This window comes from Zophobas morio, unplaced genomic scaffold (assembly GCF_036711695.1).
Source record: "Zophobas morio isolate AGI-343-1 ecotype UQ-CSIRO unplaced genomic scaffold, CSIRO_AGI_Zmor_V1 ptg000011l, whole genome shotgun sequence".
Taxonomy (NCBI): Eukaryota; Metazoa; Arthropoda; class Insecta; order Coleoptera; family Tenebrionidae; genus Zophobas; species Zophobas morio.
Window position 1 is genome coordinate 25,228,478 of NW_026972116.1, and position 16,197 is coordinate 25,244,674.

General features: G+C 25.4%; 1 protein-coding gene across 1 annotated transcript in view; it reads left to right on the forward strand.

The window, feature by feature from the left end:
• Positions 1–16,197, forward strand: part of LOC135127276 (tyrosine-protein phosphatase non-receptor type 9) — a 78,532-nt gene that overhangs the window by 568 nt on the left and 61,767 nt on the right. The window lies entirely within an intron of this gene.

Below are 16,197 nucleotides of genomic sequence, written 5' to 3' on the forward strand. Positions count from 1 at the left end.
CAGGTTGAACTTATGCAACTGATTCACACGGAAGTGGCTTAATTGTGATCACTATTGTGCTGTAAACAGTAAAAATAAACAGGATTCTTATCACCTGTCAGATATTTGGGAGATTTGCGCCTTCCTTGTTTAGATAAGGCGTTTTGTTCGATTTTTAGTATCTTGCCTCCATGTTTTCCCTTCCCACTCGATTCTCGTTTTTGGTTTTAATGAGCACTTGATGCTGTGTTCTTTTTTTGACGGGCTTTAACGAACATTTTTTACACGGTTTTGCGCTTATTACCGTGATTAAAACTAAATATGTACCTTTGAGTGTGGCTGTGTCTGTGGGAGCAAAAATCGTTAAAAGGGAAAGTACACAGCGTTAGACCTACATCTACCAATGGAATCGGTTTAACTATTTATTAGACTCAGAAAATTCTGGATGAAGGAAATTGTTTTTTGTTTTGTTTATTTATAATCTCATTAAACTTTACATGTTAAAAAAGGTTTTAGTTTATAATATATAATCATTCAGCAATTATAAAAAAAGTCACTTTAATTTTTTTTGTGTTTTACTTCCCAAAACAAAAAAATATATATGTTATGCATTTTTTTTGAACTGGTATTTTTTAATTTCTAAAGATTCAAACTTTTCGGGTTAATTAGATTTTGTACCTCGCATCACTGGTTTCAATACCGTTTTTGACGGCCTGAAACCAAAAATTGCCGGACTAGTCCGGTAAAAAACCTAGGAATTTATTTATGATTATTGATATCTGTTGGTATTATCGCTTGGTATTATGTTACTGACAAATAGGTTATCTGTGCATGTTACTGCAATAAATAGATATCTCGATTTTTATTTTGCAATTTAAATTTATTCAATTGATGTCAACCTGAACCTTTCAATGATTCAGTTTGTTGTTTATTCCATTTTTAAATTTTCTATTTTTCAAATTTAGTTCCTTCAATTATTCAATTCTCCATTTTTCTATTAATTTGGTTGACGATTTTTGGTTTTCCGGATTTCGGAGTTCTTTATTTGTTCAATTTGTCAGATATTTCAATTTATTAATTTTTCAGTGGTTCCAATTTTTGATGTTTTTATTTCATTTGGGAATAATTTGTCGGTTTTCATTTTGCTTTTTTCGAGTTTTTAGTTATTCGAATTTTTATTTTTTGAATTTTTCAAATTTTTTGTTGCTTCAATTTTTTTACTGTACAATTTTTCGTTTTCTCTTTTCTTCTATTTTTCAGCTCCCCTTATTTAATTTTATTATGTTTCAATTTTCGTTTCTTCAATTTTTCCATTTTCCTTTAATGTGTTTGACGATTTTATTTTAGTAGGTATTTTTGGTTTTTCAATTTTAGATTTGCAATTTTTCGAGTACATATTTGATTTAAAATTCTTCAATTGATCGATTTCAACTTCTGAATTTTTTATCATCCGAATTTTCTGACTTTTTCATTTTTCACTTTTTTAATTTTTCGATTTTACAATGTTTTCTGTGTTTCGAAGTTGTCAGTTTTTCGATATTTCCTATTTTTCATATTTTCCTTTTTATCGAATATTTTTCAATTTTTCTGTTTTACATTTTTCCGCTTTTTCGATTCTTCTATTTTTTTAATTTTTTGATTTTTTAAATTTCGTTTTTTCATTTTTCCAGTTTCTGTTTAGTGTTTGACGATTTTGTTTTTGCTATTTTTGAATCTTGCAATTTTTCGAGTTTTCAGTTCTTCAGTTGGTCGATTTCAACTTTTGAATTTTTCGATGACCCGAGTTTTCTATTTTTTGACTTCTCAGTTTGTTGTTTTTTTGATTTTTCATTTTTTAACATTTCGTTTTTACAATTATTTCGTTTTCTCAGTGTTTCGAGTTTTCAGTTTCTCGATTTTTAATTTTCCAATTTTTGTATTTTTCGTTACTTCAGTTTTTCGATTTTTCAATTTTTCGATTTTTCCTATTTTCATATTTTCCTTTTTAACGAATAATTTATTTGTCGGTTTTCATTTTGTTATTTTTCGAGTTTTCATTTGTAAATGTTTCAGGTGATTCAACTTGATTTTCCGTTATTCAATCTTTGAATTTTTCGTTTGTACAATTTTTTATTTTTCTATTTTTCAATTTTTCTGTTTAACAATTTTCCGTTTTTTCATTTCAATTTTTTTAATTTTTTGATTTTTTAAATTTCGCTTCTTTAATTTTTCAATTTTCCATTTTCTTACTAATGTGTTTGACGATTTTGTTTTGCTACTTTTGAATCTTACAATTTTTCCAATTTTCAGGTTAAAATTCTTCAGCTGATCGATTTCAACTTTTGAATTTTTCTACTTTTTGACTCGTCAATTTTTTTTTTTTAATAATCAATTTTTGTTATTTTTCGATTTTACAATTTTTGTTTCGAGGTTTCAGTTTCTCGATTTTTAATTTTCCGATTTATCTATTTTTTGTTTCTTCAATTTTTAATTTTTCAATTTTTCAAATTTTTTGTTCCTTCGTTTTTCAGTTGCCTCTATTTACTTTTTTGATTTTTCAATTTTCGTTTCTACAAGTTTTCGGTTTTGTTTGACGATTTCATTTTGCTATTTTTGGATTTTACGATTTTAGATTTCCATTTTTTCAAGTTTTCAATTTAACATTCAAGTGATCGAAAAATTCAGTAGTTAATTTTTCGATCATCCGAGTTTTTTGTTTTTCGACTTGTGTGTTAGTTTTTCATCTTCAATTTTTCATTTTTTTAACCTTTTGATTTTGAAAATTTTTCGTTTTTTCGGTGTTTCGTGTTTTCAGCTTTTCAATTTTCCGATTTTATCAATTTTTCGATAACCTTTCGAATCAAAAACATGGAAAAATGCAAAATTGTAATATTGAATAATCAAAAATGATAAAAACAGGAAGGTATAAAATCAATGAAAACTTTGAAAATCTAATGAAAATTAGAAATCAAGAATTTGGAAAAATCGAAAAATTGAGAAACTTAAAAATCGAAATATTGTAAAATCGAAAAAAGCAAATATGATTAAATCAAAATGTTGAAAATTAAAGAAATCGGAAAATCGGATAATTGAGAAATCTAAAAATTGGAAAATTGAAAAATTGAAAAATTGAAAAATTCGAAAATTGGGGAATTGAAAAATGAGTGATTGAAATTTGAAGAATTGAATAAACGAAAAATGATAAAATCGAAAGAAACATTGAAAAAATAAAGAAAATGGAAAATGGAAAAATTCTGATACTAGATTGAAGACATGAAAGTGAAAAATTTTCGATTTTTCCTATTTTTGATATTTTCCGATTTTTCGAATCGACAAACAAATGATTTTCATTTTGCTATTTTCGATTTTTCAATTATTTGGCTTACAATTTTTTGAGATTTCAAATTAAAATTTTCAGTTGATTCAACTTTATTGTCAATTGTTCAATTTTTCATTTCTTCAATTTTTAATATTTCCTTTTATCGATTTTTTGTTCCCCCAGTTTTTCTATTCCACAATTTTTTAAATGGAAAAATTCAAAATTGTAACATTGAAAAATCGAAAAATTAAAAAAACGGAAAGGTATAAAATGAATGAAAACTTTGAAAAATCTAAAAATTAGAAACCAAGAATTTGAAAAATTGAAGAAACGAAAAATTGAAAAATCGAAAGATTAAAAATTGAGAAACTTAAAAATTGAAATGTTGCAAAATCGAAAAAAAGAAATACGTATTGTAAAATGGAAACGGTGAAAATTAAAGAAATTGGAAAATCGGATAATTGCGAAATCCAAAAAATTGCAAAATTGAAAAATTCGAAAATAGAGGAATTGGAAAATGAAAGATTGAAAATTTGAAGAATTGTATAAACGAAAAATGATAAAATCGAAAGAAAAGTTGAAAAGCAAAGACAATGAAAAATGGAAAAATTGTGATATTAAATCGAGAAAATGAAATTAAAAAGTCGGGAAAATGAAAAACAAAAACCCAGAGCTTCGAAAATTAGAACGAAAAATTTAGTTTTGAAAAATTGCCAATCCGAAAAATTGAAGAAACGAAAAATTGAAAATTTCGGAAGTCAAGAAATCGAAAAATTGATAACATGAAAGTGCAAACAAAATTTTTCAATTTTTTATATTTTCTGATTTATTTGTTTGTTGATTTTCATTTTGTTAGTTTCCGATTTTTCAGTTACTCGAATTACAGATTATTGAGTTTTCAATTGTATTCGACTTGATTTTCCATTATTAAATCTTTTAATTTTCCTGTTTTACAATTTTCCGTTTTTCCGATTCTTCTATTTTATAATTTTTTTGAATTTTCAATTTTCGTTTCTTTAATTCTTCTTTAATGTGTCTGACGATTTTATTTTGCTATTTTTGGATTTTACAATTTTAGATTTGCAATTTTTCGAGTTTTCAATTTAAAATTCTTCATTCAAATCAATTAAAACTTTTGAATTTTTCGATTATCCGAGTTTTCTTTCTATTTTTCGACTTGCTAGTTTTTTGATTTTTTAATTTTTCATTTCTTTGACCTTTCGATTTTACAATTTTTTCATTTTTCTCAGTGTTTCGAATTTCAGTTTCTCAGTTTTTAATTTGCAAAATTGTAACATTGAAAAATGAAAAATGAATAATCGAAAAGGCATAAAATCAATGAAAACTTTGAAAAATCTCAAAAATAGAAATAAAGAATTTGAAAAATTGAAGAAACGAAAAATTGAAAAATCTAAAGATTAAAAATTGAGAAATTTAAAAATCCAAATGTTGAAAATTAAAGAAATCGGAAAATCGGATGATTGAAAAATCCAAAAATTGCCAGATTTAAAAATTCGAAAATTGAGGCATTGAAAAATCAAAGATTGAAAATTTGAAGAATTGAATAAACGAAAAATTATAAAATCGAAAGAAAATCAAAAATGGAAAATGGAAAAATTCAGATATTAAATCGATAAAATGAAATTTAAAAATTGAGAAAATGAAAAATGAAAATCAAGAACTTGAAAAAGTGAGGAAACGAAAAATTAAAAAAAAATTAGTATCGAAACATTGCAAAATTGAAAACATCGAAGCGCAAAAATTTTTTTCGATTTTTCCTATTTTTCTTTTTATCGAATAATTTGTTTGTAGGTTTTCATGTTGCTATTTTTCGATTTTCCAATTATTTGAATTACACTTTTTTGAGGGTTGAAATGTATATTTTTCAGTTGATTCAACTTGATTTTCAATCATTCAATTTTTCGTTTCTTCAATTTTTATTATTTCTATTTTTCAAAGTTTTTGTTGCTTCAGTTTTTCTATTGTTCTACAATTTTTTAAATAGAAAAGTCAACAATGAAAAAAAAGAAAGGGTATAAAATGAATTTAAAAATATAAAAATCAGAAACCAAGAATTTGTAAAATTGAAGAAACGAAAAATTGAAAAATCGAAAGATTAAAAATTGGGAAACTTAGAAATCGAAATGTTGAAAATTAAAGAAATTGGAAAATCGTATAATTGACAAATCCAAAAGTTGCAAAACTGAAAAATTAAAAAATTCGAAAATTGAGGAATTGAAAAATCAAGGATTGAAAATTTGAAGAATTGAATAAACGAAAAATGATAAAATAATACATTGAAAAAATTAAGAAAATGAAAAATCGAAAAATTTTGTCAAGAACTTGAATAATTGGGGAAACGAAAAATTGAAATATGTATCGAAAAATGGAAAAAAATTATCGAAAAATTGCAAATCGAAAAATCGAAAATTTTGGAAGTCGAGAAATCGAAAAATTGAAAACATCAAAGTGTAAAAAGAAATTTTCGATTTTTCCTGTATTTTTTTCATATATTCCGTTTTATCGAGTAATTTGTTTGTCGATTTTCATTTTGTTGTTTTTCGATTTTTCAATTATTCGACTTACAATTTTTTGAGGTTTCAAATTAAAATTTTTCAGTTAAATCTACGATTTTTTTATTCTTCCATTTTTCAATTCCCTGCACTTAATTTTTGATTTTTCAAATTTAGTACTTCAATTTTGCATTTTCCATTCTTCCGTTTTTATTTTGCTATTTTTCGAATTGCAATTTTGCGAGTTTTCAATTGAAAATTCTCCAGTTGATCGATTTCAAATTTTCCATTTTTCAATTTTTCGATTCGCTATTTTTCAATTTTCGGATACATATTTGAAGTTTTCATTATTTCAATTTTAAAATTTTTCAGTTGCTCCATTTATGATTTTTTGGTTTTTCAAGTTTTTAGTTTCTCAATTTTTCAAAATTTTGCTGAGTAAATTCTACTTAAAATAGGCAGGTTTTTGGAAAAAAAAAATTAGAAAGAAGGGGGAGAAAAAGACTGAAGAGCGAGAAAAACATAGAACAGCAAGAAGAAAAAGACAAAGGAGAAAGTGGAACAGTCAAAAAGTTTTAGTTTTAACTTTGGTCATGTAAGTTTTTGAAAAAAAATATTGTACTATGTATTTAACTTAGAAACTAGAAAACCGATTACTTTGAAATTTTCAGTCTTTAAGGTTATCGGGACCATGGTAAGAATCTCAGAATTTTTGTACTTTAATTTAATTGTTGTTTAATCTTTTTTTAAATTTAGATACAACACTAATATTGAATTAACGATTATACAAGAATGATTAAAATTTATTTATTCGTGTCCTCTAAAAAGTTAAACAGGTCGTAGTATAACATTATTATTACCATATATTTCTGTTAAAAATGTGGTTCTAGGTATTTTTAATTTTTAGTTGTGCTAATCTGCTTTATCTTATATTTTCGAAATTATTAGAACACATATTTCTTTGTATGATTGATCTAAGAAAGTTCTTTAGTTGTGTTCTAGTTGCGATGGAAGTTGTTTTTTTTTCCTGGAAACGGAATTCTAAACCTAGATTTCTCTAGGTACATAAGAAAAGTAAATCCTAGCGATTAATTTAATACCAAATTTTTTTTACCGGGAACTACTAGAAGTGAAAGATCGTTAATTAGATGGAGTCATTTCACTAAATGGAACATTAATAAATACGATGTAAATATCTCTAAACGCATTCGTAAGATGTTTAAAAACGGGAAAGCAATGCCCAGTGTTTTAGTTGTTAAATTAAAAAAATAAATAAATATAGTTTTTTTTTTGTTTAATTGTGTATTATTCACGTCATCCATTTTTTGCGCCACGTTTGTTGAATCAATTTTTCCTTAATGGTCCGTTACGTGCAATTAAGCGTGGTCGTCGGGCATTTATCCGCTTTGATAATCACAAGTTGTTAAATAAGAATGGCAAAATTTGCGGCAAAACCGACCAGGTAAAATTGATTTATAATTACCGATTAATGAACATAATGACTAGTTGTTTCGAGGATTTATAACTGACATAAATCTCAATCAAGCCCTGGAACAATATTAATCTCCCGACTCGCTCAGAAGTAACATCTGATATATCCGCTTCGACACGTTATATTCACAAAAATAACTTTTTATAGTACCCATATGTCGGTTCATCTGGAAGTTTTCACGTAAACATTAGCCGCAATCAAATTCTCCGAACGCACATTCAACGAACGAATAACCGAAGAATTTCGATAAATCGGAGTGCATTAATTCGTTCGTAGTAAAACTGCGTATCGCCGAGTACTGCGTCGCAGTAACCAGCGATGAGCCATCAATGAAAACCACACAATAACCTTTATTTTTATCAGTTTCCATTTGTCATTCATGCACCTCCCGGAGGTCGACGCCGTCGAACGCACTCGGGTTTTAACACTCCGAAGAAAAATGGGAATAGACACCCTTTCATAAACACGCCGGAGCGGCCGGTGATTTTATGGCAGGCGTTGTTTATTTTTACGTTCGTTAAATGAGGACGCAAATAGAAGTTTCCGGTAGAGACGCTTTGGCAAGAGTGACTTCCGTTTTAATAATCGACGACTTTCCTCGGGTCGTGACTTGCCGTTTCGTGCCGTTAAATGGATTATTTGTCGGGTTTGGTGTGGCGTGGCGAAAAAATCGCGATTTTATGAGCGCTGGATTGTTTAGATGAGCGGAAATTGTATTACGTGGAAGATTCCCGGAGGAATTCGGTTTCACGGTTTTGAAAATAATTCGAAGAATGGAATGCTTGGCTGGCGATTGTTGCAGCGTGTTGGATAATTGCGGTTTGGGGGGCGCGGGAGGGGGGCTCGACCGAGGTACTTCCCCGATGACTAGTTTTAAAACTGGATTGAAGTTTGTGAATTCGTAAATGCGATCTTGGTTTTCTGGGTATAATTTTTGTCCTTTTGTCTGCAGGAAGTTCGAAAATGGATGGTTGTGATCTTTCTTTTTTACCAAAGTCTTCAGAGTTATTATTAAACCTTTCATTTTTGGAACAGGCTACCTAAAAATAAACGGTGCTGACGTCACTTGTTCGATTCCGTTCTCTTTATAAACAAAACAATGAGTACTAGTTTTGTCTTGAATTTACTACGTGACGCTCCATATTTAAAAAACATGCCTTTTTTAATTTTTTTTACCGATAACCTCTGCATACATCATTTCCGTATCCGTGTCTATTCAGTTTTTCGATTTTCGTATTGCAATTTTTCGATTTTTCAACTTTTGAATTTTTCATTTTGTCAATTTTCGATCAAAAAAAATTAGTTCAATGAAACTGAAATTAGCAAATTCTAAACAAAAAAGGTTTGCATTATTTTTACCGATTTAAACTTTAAAATCGAGAAAAAAGTCAAAAAACGAGTACCTAATTGAAAATTGAAAAGTCGGAAGATTCAAAGCAAGAAAAATTAAAATACACACATATAAGATATCTAAAAACTGAGAAATTAAAAATGGAGAAACTGGATAATTGAAAATTGAAAAATCGAAGTGTTGAAAAATTCCAAAGATGAAATCGATCAACTGAAAATTCAAAAAACCGAAGATCAAAACCTGTAAAATCTAAAAACTAATTACCAGATTGAAAAATAGAAAATTAAAAATTTTGAAAAATCCAAAAATTGAAATATCGAAAAATTAAAAACCGGGATTTAAAAAAAAACAAAAATTGTAAAATCAAAAACTACAAAATCGAGAAACTTGAAAATTGAAAAAAAATTGAAAAATTGAAAAAACGAATATTACAAAATTAGTATTATTTGTTATTAGAAAATCGAAAAATTGAAATGAAATTGAAAACTCAAAAAACTGAAAACCTGAATCTGCAAAATTTAAAAATAAATTAAACTTTACGTGATTGAAATATCAAACAATTAAAAATAGAGAAATTGAAAAATCGAACTGAAAAATTCCAAAGTTGAAATAATCAACTGAAAAATCTAAAATTGAAAAATCAAAAAGTTGTAAATCGAACATTGTAAAAATGAAACAAATTACCTAATCGAAACACAACAAATTGAAAACTAGGATAAATCCAAGAGTTGAAATATCGGAAAATTAAAAAAACGAAAAATTGTAAAATCAAAAATTATAAAATTGAGAAATTTGAAAATTGAAGAAATATCGCAAAATTGAAAAAGCGAGTATGATAAAATTAGTATTGATTGTATTATTGAAAAATCGAAAAATTAAAGAAACGAAATTTGAAAAAATAAAAAAAAAAATGGAGAAAGAAAAATTGAAAAGTCAAAAAATTAAAAATCGAGAAAATGAAAAATTTTAAAATAGCTGAAAATTCAAAAATTCTGGAATAAAAAAAATCGACATATCGAATTTCAAAGTTGAAATCGATCACTTGAAAAATTTGAAATTGAAAATCAGAATTTGTAAAATCAAAAACAAATTGCCTTTAAAGTTTACCTAATTGAAACATCGAAAAATTCAAAATACGAATGATTGTAAAATGTAGAAACTTGAAAATTGAAAAATCGAAACATTGTAAAATTAGTATTATACGTATTATTACAAAATCGAAAAATTAAAGAAACGAAATTGGAAAAAATCGGAAAATTTGAAATCGAGAAATTGAAAACTAGAAAAATTGAAAAAAAGTAGAATTTGTAAAATCAAAAAATGAAACGAAAAATTGAAAAATCAAAAAATTAAAAAATTTTAAATTGGAAACTCAAAAAATTGCAAAATTAAAACTAAAAACTCGAAAATATCGCAAAGTTAAAAATCGAGAAATTCGAGGAACTTTGAAATGGAAAAATTAAAAAATTACAAAATTAGTGTTATGTATAATATGTATATAACAAAATCGAAAACTTTGAAGAAACGAAATTTGAAAAAATCAGAAAATTTCAAATCGAGAAATTGAAAACTAGAACACAGAAACAAAATTGAAATTGTAAAATCAAAAGTTGAACAAGGGAAAAATTGAAAAATCAAAAAATTAAAAATCGAAAAACCGAAAAATTCCACATTTGAAATCGGATCCATTGAAAAATTTTAAATTGAAAACCTAAAAGATTGCAAATCGAAAAGTGAAAAATTGAAAAACAAATTACCAATCGGAAAATAGAAAATTGAAAAATCGGAAAAAACGAAACAAAAGCGAAAGGTAAAAAAAAATGAAAAATTAAAAATGGAGAAACTGGATAATTGAAAATTCAAAAAACTGGAAATCAAAACCTGTAAAATCTAAGAACAAAGTACCAGATTGAAAAGAAAATTAAAAACTCTGAAAAATCCAAAAATTGAAATGTCGAAAAATTAAAAATCGGGTTTAAAAAAATACCAAAATTGTAAAATCAATTTTTTTTTTCCTCTACTCTGTAATTTCTCTGTTAAATAATAATAATAATAAAAAAACTGTAAAATCAAGAAACTTGAAAATTGAAGAAAAATCGAAAAATTAGTATTATTTATTATTAGAAAATCGAAAAATTGAAATGAAATTTGAAAAAATTAAAAAATTTGAAATCTATATTCAAACTTTAAAAAACGAAAGATTACAATATCAAAAATTAAAAAATTTAAGAACCGAATTGTTAAAATTGAAAATTCAAAAAATTTAAAATCGGAATGTGTAAAATCTAAAAATAATTTCAACTTTACGTCATTGAAATATCAAAAAATTAAAAATAGAGAAATTGAAAAAATGAAAAATTCCAAAGTTGAAATAATCGTAGATTAAAGATAAGTTACCACATTACATAGCAAATTGAAAACTAGTATAAATCCAAGAGTTGAAATATCGAAAAATGAAAAAGTGGAAAATTAAAAATACGAAAAATTGTAAAATCAAAAATTATAAAATGGAGAAATTTGAAAATTGAAGAAATAACGAAAAATTGAAAAAGCGAATATTATAAAAATTAGTATAAAATTGTATTATTACAAAATCGAAAATTTGAAAAATGAAATTTGAAAAAATAAAAAAAATTGAAATCTAAATTCAACATTTGAGAAATAAAAACAAAAAATAGAAATTGTAAAATCAAAAATTGAAGAAGCGAAAAATTGAAAACTAAAAAAATTAAAAATCGGGGATGAAAAATTGAAACATCTAAAAATTAGAAATCGAGAAAATGAAAAACTTTCAAAAACGAAAGATTAAAATATCTAAAAATTGAAAAATTGTGGAATAAAAAAAAATAAAAATCAAATTATTGACAAATTCCAAAGTTGAAATCGATCAACTGAAAATTCAAAAAACTGAAAATCAAGACCTGTAAAATCGGAAAAGAAATAAATTACCAGATTGAAAAATAGAAAATTTAAAAATCGGGAGATTAAAAAAACGGAAAATCGTAAAATTAAAAACTGTAAAATCAAGAAACTTGAAAATTGAAGAAAAATCGAAACATTGAAAAACGAATAAGTATTATAAAATTAAAAAAAAAAAGAAATGAAATTTGAAAAAATTAAAAAATTGGAAATCTAAATTCAACACTAGAAAAATAGAAACAAAAAATAGAAATTGTAAAATCAAATACATATTTAAGACGCAAGAAATTGAAAAATCAAAAAAATTGAAATCGAGAACGAAAAATTAAAAATCGAGAAAATTTAAAAAACGAAAGATTATAATTTCAAAAATGAAAAAATTTTAGAATCAAATTGTTAAAAAACTCAAAAGTTGAAATCGATCGTTTGAAAAATTTAAAATTGAAAATTGAAAAAACTGAAATTCAGAATCTGTAAAATCTAAAAATAAATTCAACTTTACGTGATTGAAATATCAAAAAATTAAAAATATAGAAATTGAAAAAATGAAAAATCGAACTGAAAAATTGTAAATCGGAAATTATAAAATCGAAAAACCAGTTACCAAATTACATAGCAAATTGAAAACTAGTATAAATCCAAGAGTTGAAATGTCGAAAAATTAAAAAAACGAAAAATTGTAAAATCAAAAATTATAAAATCGAGAAATTTGAAATTTGAAGAAATATCGAAAAATTGAAAAAGCGAATATTATAAAATTAGTATTATGATTGTATTATTACAAAATCGAAAATTTAAAAAACGAAATTTGAAAAAATAAAAAAAAAGTGAAATCTAAATTGAACACTAGAAAAATAGAAACAAAAAATAGAAATTGTAAAATAAAAAATTGAAGAAGCAAGGAATTGAAAAATAAAAAAAATTAAAAATCGAGGAAGAAAAATTGAAAAATCGAAAAATTAAAAATCGAGAAAATGAAAAACTTTCAAAAACGAAAGATTAAAATATTTAAAAATTGAAAAATTGTGGAATCAAAAGTGAATGAAAAATCAAATTGTTGAAAAATTCCAAAGTTGAAATCGATAACTTGAAAAATTTTAAATTGAAAATTCAAAAAACTGAAAATCAGAATCTGTAAAATCGACTTGAAAACTGAAAAATCGAAACCTTATATAATTATAGTAGTATTATATGTAGTTATTACAAAAAATCGTAAAATTGAAACAAAATTTGAAAAAATTAGAAAAATTGAAATCAAGAAACTGAAAAGTAGAAAAATAGAAATTGTAATATAAGAAATTGTAGAAGCGAAAAATTGAAAAATCAAAAAATTTAAGGTCGGGAAATTGAAAAATCGGACATTTTAAAAAACGAAAAATTAAAAACTCCAACTGAAAAATTTCAAAGTTGAATTCGATCAATTGAAAAATTTAAAATTGACAACTTAAAAAATTCCAAATCGAAAATTGTAAAATCGAAAACTTAAAAATTTAAAATTCGAAAATTTCCACAAATTAAAAATCCAGGAATTTAGAAATTGAAAAATCAAAAGATTATAAAGTTAATGTTGGTTATTACATATTACAAAATCGAAAAATTGAAACGAAATTTGACAAAATCAGAAAATTTGAAATCGAGAAATTGAAAACTAGAAAAACAGAAAAAACAGTAGAAATTGTAAATAAAAATTGAGAGACTGAAAAATCGAATCGAAAAATTCCACATTTGAAAACGATCAATTGAAAAATTTTAAATTGAAAACTCAAAAGATTGTAAATCGAAGACCAATTTTCCTAATCGGAAAATACAAAATTCAAAACTTGACAATATCAAAAATTTAAAAATCGAGAAATTGAAAAACCGAAAAATTGTAAAAATCGAAAGTCGATAAACTGAAAAATCGGAAATTTTAAAAAATGAAAAATTGAAAACTCAAATTGAAATTGTAAAATTGAAAAACAGATTGCCTAATCGAAAAATTCAAAATTCGAAAAAACTGTAAAATCGAGGATCGTAGAAATTGAAAAATTAAAAGATTATAAAATTAATGTTAGTTACCGGAATTTGAAAAAATTTGAAAATTTGAGATCGAGAAATTGAAAACTAGAAAAATAGAGAAAACAATAGAAATTGTAAAATTAAAAATTGAACAAGCTGAAAACTGAAAAATCAAAAAATTAAATATCGAGAAACTGAAAAATCGAATAATTGAAAAATTACACATTTGAAACCCACTAATTAAAAAATCTAAATTAAAAACTCAAAAGATTGCGAATGGAAGAACAAATTTCCTAATCGGAAAATAGAAAATTGAAGACACGAAGATATCGAAAAATTTAAAATCGAGAAATTGAAAAAACGAAAAATTGTAAAATCAAAATCTGTAAAATCGAGAACCTCAGAAATTGAAAAATCAAAAAATTGTAAAATCAGTATTATGTATTACATATTACAAAATCGAAAAATTGAAGAATCGAAATTTGAAAAAATCAGAAAATTTGAAATCGAGAAATTGAAAACTAGAAAAATTGAAAAATCAAAAAGTGAATAATCGGGATTGAAAAATTCGACATTTCCAATCGATCAATTGAAAAATTTAAATTTGAAAACTCAGAAGATTGCAAATCAAAAAACAAATTTCCTAATCGAAAAATAGAAAATAGACAAATCGGAAAAAAAACGAAAAATTGTAAAAGCGAAAGGTGAAAAAATGAAAAATGAAAACATAAAAAAAACTGAAAATGTCGAAAAATTCTTATCGATTAATTGAAAAATTTGTAATTGAAAACTCGAAAAATTGCAAATCGAAAATTGTAAAATCAAGAAATAGCAAAATAAAAATCGAAGAAACTAAGTTCGGAAAATCAAAAAATTAAGAACCTAGGAATCGAAAAATAGAAGAATCGACAAAACGAAACATTGTAAAATAGGAAAACTCAAGGAACAAAAAATTTGAGGAATCGAAAAATGAAAAATTAAAACAACGAAATATTGAAACATCGAATATTGGAAAAATTCAAAATGACATCAGTTGAAAAACTAAGAAACTGAATAATGGAATAATTGAAAAATTCCAAAGTTGAAATCGATTAAATGAAAAATTTTAAGTTGAAAAATCAAAAAATTGCAAATCGAAAACAGCAAAATAACAATTTACAAACATCGAAAAATGGAAAATTGAAAAAACTAGATTTGGAACTTCAAAAAATCGAAAATCTTGGAACTGAAAAATAGAATAATCGAAAGAATGAATAATTGTGAAATATAAACATTTAAAATCGAGAAACTGAAAAATCTAAAAATTGTAAAACAAAAAGTCATAAAATAAGTAATAATAATAACTGAAAAATTGCCACGCGATCAGATAAAAAAATTTAAATTGAAAACGTAGAAAATTGCAAATCAAATATGTAATTGAAACATCGAATACAATAGCAAAATGAAAACCGAAAAAGTAAACGATGAAAAATAGGAAAATCGAAAAGTTTATAAATAGAAAACTCTGAAAAATCGAAGAAACGAAAATCGGAAAATTAAAAATTGAGGTACTGAAAAATTGAAAAAAAAAAATTTTTGTTGAAAAATTTACCCTAGAGAGAAGCGAAAAATCATCCTCGAAAAATTTTCGCGAAAATCGAGACCTCAAAGCCATTGTTTCTAATTCGGAGATCCTTGACGAGAGCGAAGTCAAGGACTACTCTGCTGGAAATAATTTTCATACACCAGGAGTAATTATTAATAATTAAATAGACAAATAAACTTTTTGTTTTTTTGATTGCGGGTTTTACCAAATACGAGGGCTACTCAGAAAAGATTAACAATACAATAGCAACGCCTTGCTTTCGCAACTGCTTTTTACATTTTTATTTCAGAGGTTTCTTCAACAAACAAAATTAATCAACGTTTCACACAAAGAATGCTCAAAATTAATACTCAACCCAATTGTTACACTAGAAAGAAGGCGACCGAAAAAACCGATTGCATTGTTTCTGTGTCACCAGAGATAATAATCGGATTAAATATAAATTATCAACTCAATGTCTTGTTTGTTAATGTGTCTTACTGTCTTCGTGTTGAGTTCGTGGCCGGCAAATGATGACTGTCAAAACGTTTAAACTTTCGTTTAGATAGTTATCAGAATTTACATAACATTTATTGTGTCCACCCTTCACTTCAATGTGGTCTTTATTAATTCTCGCGTAATTAAGCATTAAAATACGCATTTCTTGAATACTCTGTATACGAGGAGTTGGTCAGTTTCTGTTGCAAACATGACACGAGGTTTTCAGTTTTTTCTATCCGACTATTATCATCAGTGACTTAATTGAATATTATTGAATCGACTGACCTTGTGAACGCCACAATAAAACTTTTATCGACATTTAACTTCATGTCATTACTAGGACATTGCAATGGAGGTATGGGCGATAATAAATTTATTTTTTCTAATGTATAGAAGAAAAAGTGCGACCCTCAAGCCGGAGCCCTGAGGCTCTCCAGATGTTTCGAAACCCGTCAGTCGAACAACCATTAAACAAATATGATAATCATAATAATTATTGCAATGTTTCCCGTTTAATGGAGGATATTACAATTAATTCTGACTCACCTCCTGTACAAAACGGTGTTGCGGCTTTTATCGATG